The following is a 12,590-nucleotide window of genomic DNA, read 5'->3' as shown; positions in this document are numbered from 1 at the left end:
GTATTATCTTAACTTCTGACGTGTTTTTATGTAAAAAGCAAAGACTGTACATCCTAAAAGATACTCAGCGAGAGGCAAGATGACTGTGAATTTGATCTTTGAAAGCACAGGTATGCTTTCATTTAGATAGTTAGATTTCTGTTTTTGTTTTGTTTTTTGTTTTTTTGAAAACTCTCTCAGAGCAATGTAGAAAAACAATAGAAATTTCAAACACTCCCTGTTGTTAATAGGAGGTAAAACGAGAGTGAAAGTCACATCACATGAAAGTAACCAATGGCCTATACTGAGGCAAACAACCGGGCCCATGGAGCCTGCAGGGAGTAATAGTCCAGGGGCTGAGGTTTCTTCTTACTAGTTTACTATCTCTGAGCAAGATATGAGAATCTGATGTCTCTAATAATGAAAATCTCACCTAAGACAGCCTAGTTAGCAGGAGCGATCTCTGTCTGTGAAACTTACTACAATGGAGTCTTTGCCCAGACAGGTGTTGCCAGTTTTCACTCAGCTCTTATTTTAAAAACTGACATTTTAGGTGCCTATTTTAGCTGGGTGTAGTTTAATCCCAGCACTTAGATGCAGAGGCAGGCAGATATCTGTGAGTTCAAGGCCAACCTGAGTTCCAGGACAGCCAGAACTACATAGACCCTGTCTCAAAATAAACAAAACCAAAACTCCCCAAAACAAACAAAAAATACAAAAAGCCTATTTTCTTTCTAGATATCAGGGGCAAGGTTAGAAAAACAGAAGAAACCCCTGGTTAAGGCTATTCTTTTGAGAAACAACTTTGTGAGCTTCTATTCCGAAAAGCCTACCGAGCACCCACTACGTGCAGCCTGGTGAGATGAGATATAGTCCCTGTAACTCAGAAGCAATAATGACACCTTCTTGTTTTACAAAGCCTTTTGTTCCCGGGAAGCTTAAAATTCTCACCTGACATTTCCAGCCCTGGAGTTGTTTATAGGAGTATTTATAACACCTGGTTAGACTGGACGCTGTAGCGATCTCCTTTACCTCTTATCTCAAACGAACAGATCTGAATCAGAATCACAAGGAAAGCTCATATGAGACCTCCTGCTGGGCCCGGCTTTTCTTTTTTCTTCATGCATTGCTGGGAGTAGAACCCAGGGCTTTGCATGTTTGGCTATTACGCATCCGTAGCCCTTGCACAGACTTTTTAATCGCATCTCCATAACTTCTTTGCTAGCTTTTGTCAGAGAAGGGAATGAGGTCTCTTCCTGGGGCTGTGCACACAGGTTCCTCCTCCTTCGTAGACTCTGCACACAAGAACTCAGTAACAACTTCCTGAAGCACTCACTTATACGTGGGCCTGTGAATAGAGTTCCCAGCCCACTTTGAGCAAGGGGCTCTTAGTTCCTTGTTATGAAGGAGGACCACCAGTGTTTGTTGAAAACACTGGATGACTCTAATCTACAGTTCAGCTGTGCTATTTTCAGAATGGAAGGCTTGCCTGTCGGTCCCTCCAGGAAAACCAGAGCACCTTCAAATACTTCAAGAGTAGAGTTTGACAATTATTCAAAGTATCAAAGGGTCAGTTGTCTGCAGAGCAGTCAGGCTTGTAACCTGAAATCAACCATCCTGGAAAATAAGCCCACAGCTCCCATCACACGCAGAGGAGACTAGCTAAGAAACACAGGTTTAAATGAATAGCACAGGCTTTTTTATTATGTTTTCTTTTTCTGCAGAGTAAGGGATTGAACAGGCCAGGCAAGTTCTCTACCACTGAACTAGTGGCCTGAGACCTTTTTTTGTTTTTTGTTTTTTTTTTGTTTTTTGTTTTCCTGAGACTTTTCAAAGTCACTGGCTAAATTCTTGCTGTGGCTGAGGAAGGAAGGCCTGGCAAGTGGTCCAGTCAGAGGCAGTTGCCATGTGCACAGGTTAAGCACAGCTGAGTATCAGTCATCACCAGCGGTCGACACAAATTTTATTTTTTTTTTTTTTTTTTTTTTTTTTTTTGGTTTTTCGAGACAGGGTTTCTCTGTATAGCCCGGGCTGTCCTGGAACTCACTTTGTAGACCAGGCTGGCCTCGAACTCAGAAATCCTCCTGCCTCTGCCTCCCAAGTGCTGGGATTAAAGGCGTGCGCCACCACCGCCCGGCTGACACAAATGTTCTTAAAACTGGGTTTGTAGTTAATACTGTAAAATAGTGCAGTAATGAAGTTCTGGTTTAAGTAGGGTTTGTTTGGTTGGGTTTTGGTCCTCCGGGTTCAGCCTTCCCAGTGCTGGGATAACGGGTGTCTGCCACCACACCTGATGCCCAGTATGGTTTAATTATTGCTGACTTCAACAGCTTTTCCACAGAAAGTACCTCTAAAATCAGAATACGAGTCAACGAGGTGGGGGTGGGGCAGTTTGGGGGAGGTGTTGACCCACTGACCTCAAATACAGCTTAAAGACTTGCACAGAGCAAGCATGGCTGGCCTGAAGAGCTTCTCATTGTTTCCCTCCTATACTCAAACAGGAGTTAGCAAGTTCAAGGCCGTCAGGGCTTAGCAGGTCCCTGGGGCTGCTTCTTGGCTGTCTACCTTCTGCACAGCACTTTTAAAGACTTCTGCAGGAAGAATTCTCCTGGACGTTTCTCAGGAGCCTTTGCTGGCTTGGAGCACTGCATCTTCTGGTCTGCATACTTCTACCCACCCTTCCTCACTCTAGAGCGCTCTGTGGAAAAGTCGGCTCCACAGGAAGGCAGCATCTACTCTGACAACCATACGCCTGAGCCTTGTGTAGCCAGCGCCCAAGGTAAAAGCTGGACTCCACAAGAGATGGTCACAGCACGACTCTCCCAAGTTAGCCTTACTCCCACAGTTCTTCACTCTCCCCTTTATCTCCCAAAGATTTGTGGGAGTCTTTGTTATTATCAGTCCATACTGATAGCAGTATGTTTATCTTCTTTTCTTTCTTTCTTTTATTTATTTATTTATTTATTTATTTTTATTATCTGAGACAGAGTTTCTCTGTGTAACAGTCCTGGCTGTCCTGGAACTCGATTTGTAGACCAGGCTGGCCTTGAACTCACAGAAATTTGAATGCCCCCGACTCCCGAGTGCTGAGATTAAGGGCGTACGCCACCACTGCACAGCCTATTTTCTTCAATCAAAACTTCTAGAACAATTCCCAATGCGCTGAGCACGAGAGGGAGGGTATTTTTTTTTTTTTTTAAATATTTCTTTCTTTCTTTCTTTTTTCTTTTCTTTTTCTTTTTTCTTTCTTTCTTTCTTTCTTTTTTTTTTTTTTAGACAGAGTCTCATGTAGCCCAGGCTGGCCTTGGACTCCCTATGTAACCGAAGATGACCTTGAACTTCAGATTCAATTGCCTCTACTTCTGTAGCGTTGAGATCACAGGCTTCCCCCACTATAGCCAGTGTATGCAGTGCTGCTGATGAACCCAGCACTCTGCGAACCGCTACACACCCAGACCCGCCTAAGAGGAACTTAAGGGGTCACTCAAACTTTCAGTCCTCTGAAGCTTTACCAAAAATGCCAATGTCCCATTTTAGAGGGCAGCAAAGGGCCATTCTTCGAGTCTAAATGCGACCCCCACCCCGCTGCCCCAGCTTATAATCAATATGTACAAATGAACTATTTTAAGCACCTGTGGAGAACTGAGTTTGTAAAGGGAAGCAGAAGTGAACTAATAATCTAGAGTCTTGCATCTCAAGGTCTGCAGCAGCCCTGAGAGGTCACACTCCTATCCCAAACTACAGAACAGGAAACCCAGTTACTGAAGCTACAAGAGGGAAACCCCAGGGTCACACGGCTATCTATTGGTGAGGAAGGCCAAGTTGAGGAGCCTCTGTGTCCCAGTGGGATGTGGCTCTCTCTCCTTGCCTGTCCATTTTAGAAATACATTTGTAACCTAGCATAGTGGCCCATGCTTTAATCCCAGCAACTGGGAGGCAGAACCAGGTAGCTCTCTGTGAGTTCGAGGCCAGCCTGGTCTACAAAGCAAGTCCAGGACAGCCAAGACTGTGCTACACTGAGAAACCCTGTCTTAAGCAAACAAACAAATAAAATAAAGATTTGTAATCTATACATATCTGTTTGTCTGCCCACTGACTACTTCAGGGTTCAGCCCAATGACAGAACAGTCTACAAAAACTACCGAAGAAACACTTTCGGATAATTAAGACAGGCAGAAGATTAAGTATTTCACAGTACTAGTCAGACAACCGGCCCCTGAGAAAGAGAAGCAGTGTCAGAGAGAAAGTAGAAAAACCAAACAGCCCACCACAGAACAAAGGGTTGAAAGAGAACACAATCCACAGACTGCAGTCCCATGCACCGTTTTGGTGACGTAAAAAAGCTGAAACAAAACAGAACCACAGTTTGCACAGGCGTTGAGTGTCTCCACAAGGGCTCAGGTGTTGGGAGCTTTGTTCCCTGCAGGTGAGGCTATCTGGGGAGTTTCTGTGACCGTCAGGTGGTGTGGCCTGGATGAAGGAAGTGGGTCGCTAGGGGTAGGTTCTTGTGGGTATCTTGTCCCAGGCACCTTTCTACCCTTCGTTCGTTCTTTCCTTCTCTGCTTCCTGTGCTTTCCACCTCCAGCTGACTCTGCTGGCACAGATGTTCTGCTCAAGTGCACTGGCACCAAATTAACCTTGCCACCTCTGAGTTGTTCTCTTAGGTGTCTGGCTCACAGGAATGCAAAAAGAATTAATGAGAGAACTTCTCTAATGATGTAAAGAAAGATGGCTGAACAGCTGTCAAAGTGCTTGCAGAGCAAGCCTGATGACCCAAGTTCAGTCCCCGGAGCTCACAGTGAGAGAAAAGAACTGACTCCTAACGTTGCCCTTTGACCTCTGCATGTACATAGTGGCAAGGAATCCACACCTTCCCTCCCACATAAATAAATAAAGCAAAATAAAAACAATAAATAAAGATGTATTCAGCAGCCTTCTGCTTATCTGGAGGGGACACTCTCCACGAACCTCAACAAATGAATGGTACATAGCACACTGAACCCTATAGAAAATGTTTTTTTCCTGTGTATGCATATATTCAATGATAGAGTTCAACTTATAAATAAATTAGGTGCAGGAAGAGATCAATAACAACAGAACAATTAAAACAATATGCTGAAATAAAAGCCATGTGAATGCACCCCCTCTCAGTTTCAAACTACCTTCACTCCTTACTGAACTCCAGGAATATTGTCAGGCTGTGGTTGACCGGGAGCAAACACACTGCGGCTGAGGACTGGGAAGAAATCGCCGTTAGAAAAGTACCCGCCAAGCATGAAGACCTGAGTTCAGACGCCCAGCATCCACAGAAAAGCTGGCCACATTGACACACATCTATAACCACAGCGCGAGGGACTGGGGGAGGAAGACACAGATGGCTATCTGGAGCTCAGCGGGCAAGCCAGCCTAGCTCCGGGCTCCGTGAGAGACATAGTCTCAAGCAATAAGAAGAAAAGGATGTGGAGAGTGACTGAGGAAGACACTAGACACTGCCCCCTGCCCCACACTCGTTTTATGTGTGTATACTCCCTAACACACACACACACACACACACACACACACACACACACACACACCCTGCCAGCTAGCACAGTTCTCAACACTGTTTGTCATTAGCAAACTGCAAATCAAAACCACAATGAGTGACTACTTCATGCCATTAGGATGACTTTACAAGCAACATGTGACCTATACGTCTGCCGGAACACCAAATATTACAAGAAAAAAGGGATAAAGGACCAATACGCTGCTGACGAGTCTTAATATCGCAAAGGCCAAATATTTTAAGATTCCATCTGTATGAGAACAGGCAAACCGGGAAACAGAAAGCAGATTAGTGGGCCCTGGCGGTTTAATAATTGCAGTTTCCCCCATGGGGGAAGGGAGACTGTTTAATGGAGAGGGGTGATGGAAAAGTTCTAGAACTAGACAGGTGTGATGGTTACATGCCACTATTAATATACTTAATGATGGGCTTTAACAGACGTTAAGATGTATGTAACTATATACTTTATAATTTACTATATTAAAAATGATAATCGGACAGGCGAAATGGTTCAGTGGGTTTGCTTGCCACCAAACCTTCATTCTATACCAGAGGCTCACATGGTGGAAAAAGAGAACCCGTCTGTGTAAACTGTCCTTTGACCTCTACATGGGCACTGTGTCACATGCACATACATGTGCACACACGCACACACGCACACACAAATAAATGTCATAAACTTTTTTTTTTCTTAATGAGAATTGTTTCAGCACTTGGTAGGTAGAGATAAGTGGACTGGAAGTTCAAGTTCAAGACCAGCCTCGGCTAAATGAGAATCTGACAGGAGCAGGAGGGGGGCGATGAATAAGAATCAAGTTTTCCCAGCGCTAAGGTATCTAGTATGGAGACGTGCTTTCATAAAGACCTAGCCGATTCTGCTCCAGAAAGGTAGGGTGTTAGGCTGCACAGACCCTGAATATAACCAGCTTTTGTTAAATTCTCTCAAATATCAAGATTGGTGCTGTTACCCTAGGAGGAAGCAAGAGCTTTACTAAGAGGAGAAACTTCGGGCCATTATCAGGGATGTCACTATACGAAGAGAAAGCCATCCAAGCATGCTCAGAGGCATTCAGAGACTGGACAGAGAACCATCTCTGTAGGACATCCATGAGGAAGCCATCACTGAAACCCCAAGAAGTGCAAAGGAAATAAATGCTGCCTTGACCATCAAAGCACTCAGGTTCTGGGATGCTCCTAGGATTCCCCTGGCACCTACCAAAGGGCCTGGATGCCATTGGCATCCATCCCATAACAGCTCAGATAAGATATACTGGAACTTTTTGTTCCAGAGGATTCCCTGTGCAGGGCTCTGCTCCGCCCAGGTCGTCCACTTACCTCCCTGCAGGTTTCAAGGCTCCATTCTGCCTCTAGCGTTACCTGAGCTGATCTTCAGATCAACACGAGGTGCCAACTGTAGGCTCCTGAGGTGTCTGAGAACCTTGGAGCCGAGACCAGGTGTCTCATCAGTCACTGAAGAAGGCAGGATTACCAGATCTGGGTTTAATCAGTTTGGACCATACGGCTCTTATCTAGAAATTCTGCATGTGCATTGGCAAGTCAGGGCTCAGCACACTGGAGCTGGTCAAACAGACCACAAATGTAAGGATGAAGGGACTGAGAGCCACACCAAGCCTGCAGTAAAACAGGCCACTCCCTCTGCAATGAAGAACCATGCGGCTCTTTATTTTCAAAAACGCAACTCATCTTTGTAACTGCCACTTATTCTAATTTCAAATGTCTGTTTCTATGAGTGGAGAAAAAAATGGACTTTAAAATTACCAGCATCAAAACTTTCCAGGAGAAGCTCATTGGAGGCACTGTGAGAGGAAACCAATCCAGTCACTGAGAAAAAGGCTATTACTCGTCTGGGCAAGAAAATACAGAAGATTCCATACATACACTGTCAAGCCTGGCAAGAAAGATCTTAGCCTGACTTCCACCCTTCCCACCCAACCCCAAGTAAATAGGGCATTTGTTTGTATTTCCACATTGGCCGCACCAACGAAAGTACCTCCTCCACCTAGAAAAACAATCTGGAACATTCAGGCATGGAATACGAGGGCAAAGTTTTAGCACACACTGGAGCACCTACAGAAAATTATTTTTCATAAAAGTCTGTCCTGCAAGCACTTTCCCTGAGTTTACACTTAATACCTGGTTTGGTATTTCTAGATCGCTCCAGGACAAAGCTTTTTGTTGTTGTTCTCCATTAAAATTGGAGCCAGAAGGAATCTTCCCACAAGAGAGGACTTGAAAGTTTTACTCTGTTTAGGGAGAAACACACACACACACACACACACACACACACACACACACACTCCCTCCTTCATTTTCTCCTTTGCACCAAATAGGTTCAGGCAAAAAATTAAAAGTTGTCCTGCGGTTAAGTACCTAGGGGAGGGGGGCTAGTTGCTTAAATTTAGAATCCATAAAACAATGCTGAGAAACTTTCCGTCTTGGGGAAAAGCTACAGTTTATTTGACTGTCTTTTGTTAAACCTGGTCCCATTAACCACATATTCGGTCTTTCTAATCCTACCGTCCCAGTTTACCAGGCAGACCCACACAAACATCCCCCTCGAGATTCAGTTACCTGCGGGGAACCGGCGGGGGCACGAAAAACCTGCGGAAAGATTCGAGCAGAATCCTGGTTTAACAGGTGGCTCTGGCCACCTCTGGGTTTCAGCCTCGCAAGGGACACGGTCCTCACGCGCAGTCGGCTCCAGGAAAGGTAAGGGACCAAACCCTGAGAGTCGGGGACTCAACTCAGACAACACGCCACGAGCCACTGAGCGTTCGCCCTCGGGAAAACCCCGAGGTGGAAAGCCACGCGTCGCGATCCCTGAAGTCCCGGGTTGGAGGCCATCCGGTGGCACTGACCTCGGCGACAGCAGCGCCCCAGCTGCGCGCAAAGGACTTCCCCAATTTCCGAGACCCGGACCCGGCGCCCTGGATGGTCCGGACAGCTGCTGCTGCGCTCGCGCCCCGTGCCCTGCGCCCGGCCTGTCCCTGCTCAGCAGGGCGGAACTCACCGAGCCAAGTCCCCTCCGCGGGTCGCAGGTGTCCTCGCCGACTGAGACCCTCAGGGCTCACGCCGTCCGCCAGCCAGCAAGTCAGTCGTGCACGCACGCACGCCGATAGTCCTGGGCTGCTCGGCGCGCGCTCCCCAGGGAGCCCAGCACCTCCCCGCCGCGCGCTCTCGGCCGCGCGCGCTCCGCCACCAGCCCTCTCTGCACCTCTGCCGCGCGTTCCCGGCGACCGGACTCCAACCGGCCAGAGGTAGTCTGCGCGCACCCGCGATTCTTAAAGGGCCAGCGTCCAAAGCTGTGCATCTCAGGTCTTCAACTTGTGAGACTGAGTTGAGGGTGAACCTTGTGAAATCGCAATGCGGATGTGCTTTTGAAGTCCTGAGTAAGAAGGGACTTCTCCAGCAACTCCACCACCAACGTTGAGAGTTTCGTTGGTGTTTGTTTTTTGAAGTGGAATTTCATTATGTAGGAAGGCTTCAAGTTCATGATCCTCCTGCCTCAGCCTCCTGACTTCTGGGGTTACAGGCATCAACAACAACACTATCTATCCTGAGGAGACCACTTTCATTTAATAATAATGACTGTTATTTACAAAATACTTATACTTTCAAACAAGACACTTTACATACATTATTTCATTTAATTCATGACATTTTCTTTTTTCCTATTTATTATTGTTTTGGGGGCAGTGGGGTTAGGTCTTTCTTTGTTTTTGTTATTTTTGTTTTTGTTTTGTTTTGGTTTGGTTTGGTTTTATTTTGAAAAGGGATCTCATTATGTCGCCTTGGCTGGCCTGGAGCTCACTATGTAGTAGACTAGGCTGGCCTCCAATTCAGAGAGATCCATCTGCAGGCTGGGATTAAAGGCGTGTGCTACCACGCCCAGCTTTATTTCATTTTTAACGAACTTGTAAGCATTGCCCATGTGTGAGTTACTTATGTGATGCTCCCACACGTGTGCACATTGAATGGAGTTTTTAGCAGAGTAAACATGGCTAGCTCCTTAAATATTTATCATTTGTCTGTCATGAAAAATGTCAAAATCCTGCTTTTCTGAGGACTTTGGTTTCTTTTGGTCCATCTATCCATCCACACTCATTCATTCCTTCAGGTATGTGCGTGTGCGTGTGCATGTATGTGTGAATTGCTTCAAAAACTGAAGGTCAGCGAACAGCTTTCAGGAGGTGATGCTCTCTTTCCAACACATGGGATAGAATTTAGGGCTCAGGGCAAGTCCCTTAACTCAATGAGCCATTTCCAGGGCCAGTGGATCCTTTGGCTTCTTATGGTCATTTTACAGAGAGGGACTATTGAGGTAGACAAGGCTGAAGAAGTGCCCCTCTTGATTGTTTCGATGTCTTTGCCACTGGAAACATTTCTGAATAACTAATAATAATAGCTCGTTGTGGCAGCCTTTCACAAATGAGCAGAAGCTAATGTTCTCAGAAAGAAGGCGAGCGGCGTGGATTTAATTCATTTTGTAATGCTTGGTGTGGCTCGACTGGCATCCGTGCGGCAGTCTGTGTCCCCCAAGTGTTTGCGTTTATTCCCATTTAATAGAAAATGAAGAAGTGGCTGGGCACACAAATGACTGGGTTACAGGCAGCTGACAGGGCTGAGTCCAATTCCTCAGTCCTGAGATCATACCTTGGTCCTCCCCAGGAAGAAGAAGTACCTGATTAAAGGGAAGAAAACTTTTTCTCTAATAACACACTGGCCTCACCTAACTCCCTGCATCTTTAATTAATGTTTACAAAGCACTTTAATCTACATGCTAGTTAATTAGGCAAGAATTATTATTTCCCTCTTTCTGAGCCAAATCCAGAAGAGGATCTAATCGGATAGTTCCCTGGTCCTTGGTGAATAAAGCTTTTCCTTTCTGATTTTTTTTTCTCATTTTTTCCCTCTCTCCTCTCTTAAACTTTTGTCTCATACTGTGTTAAATGTGGACGCATTTATCCTAAGTGATTTTCAGAGGTATATAATATTAAATGCTGTGTGTTAAAAGTAGTACAGTTCACCCTTGTCTTTAAGAAGGCACACATCTTTAATCTCAGCACTTAGGCGGCAGAGGCTGATGGATCTTTAGGTGTTTGAGACCAGCCTGGTCTACACAGTGAGTCCGGGCCAGCCAAGGCGACATAATGAGATGTGTCTCAAGTGAAGAGAAAACAGATCAGGTAAACAAACAAAAGAACAAACAAACACCCCAGGCTTTTTACAAACCCTTCACAGGATATCTTTTCACCTTTATTATTGTTCTTGATAAGCTTTTCTTTGGGGTGTGTGGTTTTTTTGAGGGGGTGGTTGTTTGGTTTGCTTCTCCCCATACCCAAGACAGGGTTTCTCTGTGTATCCCTGCCTATCCTGGAACTCCCTTGTAGACCAGGCTAGCCTCTAACTCAGAGACCTGCCTGTCTCTGCCTGCTAATTGCTGGGATTAAATGTCTGCACTACCACCACCTCCAGGCAGATGGAGTCTTTTAAAAGTCTTCTTGGAAATGAAGTAAAAAGGGAGGAAATGAAAGGACGGTGGAATTATCAAGGAAAGAAAGAAAAAGCCCTCCTGTTAGCAAACGCCAGTGTTTGTGAGAATTAGTTAGAGGGCCTGTAGAGAGTCATAGGACTGGTTTAACTATGGAGAACTCACCGACTTCTGCTCGTGGTTCGCCTCTTGTAAACAAAATAAAATTACTAGAGAAAGACCGTCTCCCATAGTGGTTCTCAACCCGTGGGTCGCGACCCTTTGGGGGACCTGAACTATCCTTTTACAGGGGTCGCCTATGATAAGCCTCCTAACAATAGCATAATTGCAGTTATGAAGTCTCAATGATAATTATTTTATGGTTGGGGTAAGCAAAGTAAACAAAGATGTGTATCGTGCTATTCGGACGCGCACATGCTGGGTCTATGGTGAGAAAAGACAAAAGCTTAGAGGGGATGCTGAGGATAGTTATCCATAAAAATCCTTAATCTCTAGAAAGGAAACCTCTAGAACAGTGGTGCTCAACTTTCCTAACGCTGTGAACAGTTCCTCACGTTGTAGTGACCCTCAACCATTAAATTATTTTCGTTGCTACTGCATAGTTATATGTTACGAGTCATAACACAAGTATCTGTTTTCCAACGGTCTTAGGCAAGCCACCTCTGTGAAAAGATTCTTCGATTCCCAAAGGGCTCGCGACCCACAGATTGAGGACCACTACTCACTCTAGAAGGTTTTTGTCTAATCTTAATTGGTTTTTATTCTTAATTGGTTTATTTTTTCGAGACACTGCGTACGTGTGCTCTACTCTGTTCTCCCAGCCCCAGCCCCACCCCCACCCCAGCCACAGCCCCACCCTCACCCACAACCCTTTTTTTGGTGGTGCTGAGGACTGAACACAGAGCCTTGCATTTATTTAACAGATAAGTGCTGTAATTCTGAAATACAGCCCTAGTCTTTGCTACAGCTTTAAAACTCAAGAGATTTGCTGGGCAAGGTGGCGATGCTGTGGTATATTTTGATTGGGCATATTAATCAGGTGAACCAAATGGAGCTTTTGATTGGTGGAACTTGTCAAGAGGAAGAAGTGGCCACATAAGGGAATAGACAGTGGTGGCTCGCTTTAGGAATGTAATGGGTTTGTTTGTTTGCAAGGCAAAGGGAATGGGGGAGAAGTCAAGGCCTGCCAGATCTAGGCTCACCATACTCAAGCTGGCCAGAGTCCTTTCAAGGAGGGTGAAGTTTGTACTAGAAAGAAATAATCAGAGGCTGGATAGACGGCTCAGTGGTTAAGAGTGCTTGCTGCTCTTGCAGAGAGGAGCAGAGTTCAGTTCCCAGCACCCATGTTGGTAGCTCCAAACCACCTGTAACTCCAGCTCAAGGGGATCTGATGTCATCTCCTGGCCTCCAAAGGCACCCACACATGTGTATAGATGAACAGAAATAAGCGTAAGTCTTTTTTGTTGTTTTTGTTTGTTTTGTTTTGCTTTGTTTTTGTTCAAGATAGGATTGTCTGTCCTATTCTTGGCTGTTCTGAGACCAGGCTGGTTTCAA

General features: G+C 45.5%; 1 protein-coding gene across 2 annotated transcripts in view; it reads right to left on the bottom strand.

Annotated features, from left to right (window-relative positions):
* Positions 1-8,745, bottom strand: part of Proser2 (proline and serine rich 2) — a 31,551-nt gene extending 22,806 nt beyond the window's left edge. Inside the window, exon 1 of one of the 2 annotated variants that reach the window (XM_034511032.2) lies at positions 8,556-8,745. The gene's annotated coding sequence lies outside the window, so the exon portion shown is untranslated. Of the gene's footprint in view, positions 1-8,116; positions 8,436-8,555 lie in introns of those variants that run through there. The other variant, XM_076939455.1, reaches the window with a different exon arrangement.
* Positions 8,746-12,590: the final 3,845 nt, after the last annotated feature.

The sequence above is a fragment of the Arvicanthis niloticus genome, chromosome 8 (assembly GCF_011762505.2).
Source record: "Arvicanthis niloticus isolate mArvNil1 chromosome 8, mArvNil1.pat.X, whole genome shotgun sequence".
NCBI classification, from domain to species: domain Eukaryota; kingdom Metazoa; phylum Chordata; class Mammalia; order Rodentia; family Muridae; genus Arvicanthis; species Arvicanthis niloticus.
The sequence above is the reverse complement of the archived record's forward strand: the minus strand, read 5'-3'. Positions and strand labels throughout refer to the sequence as shown.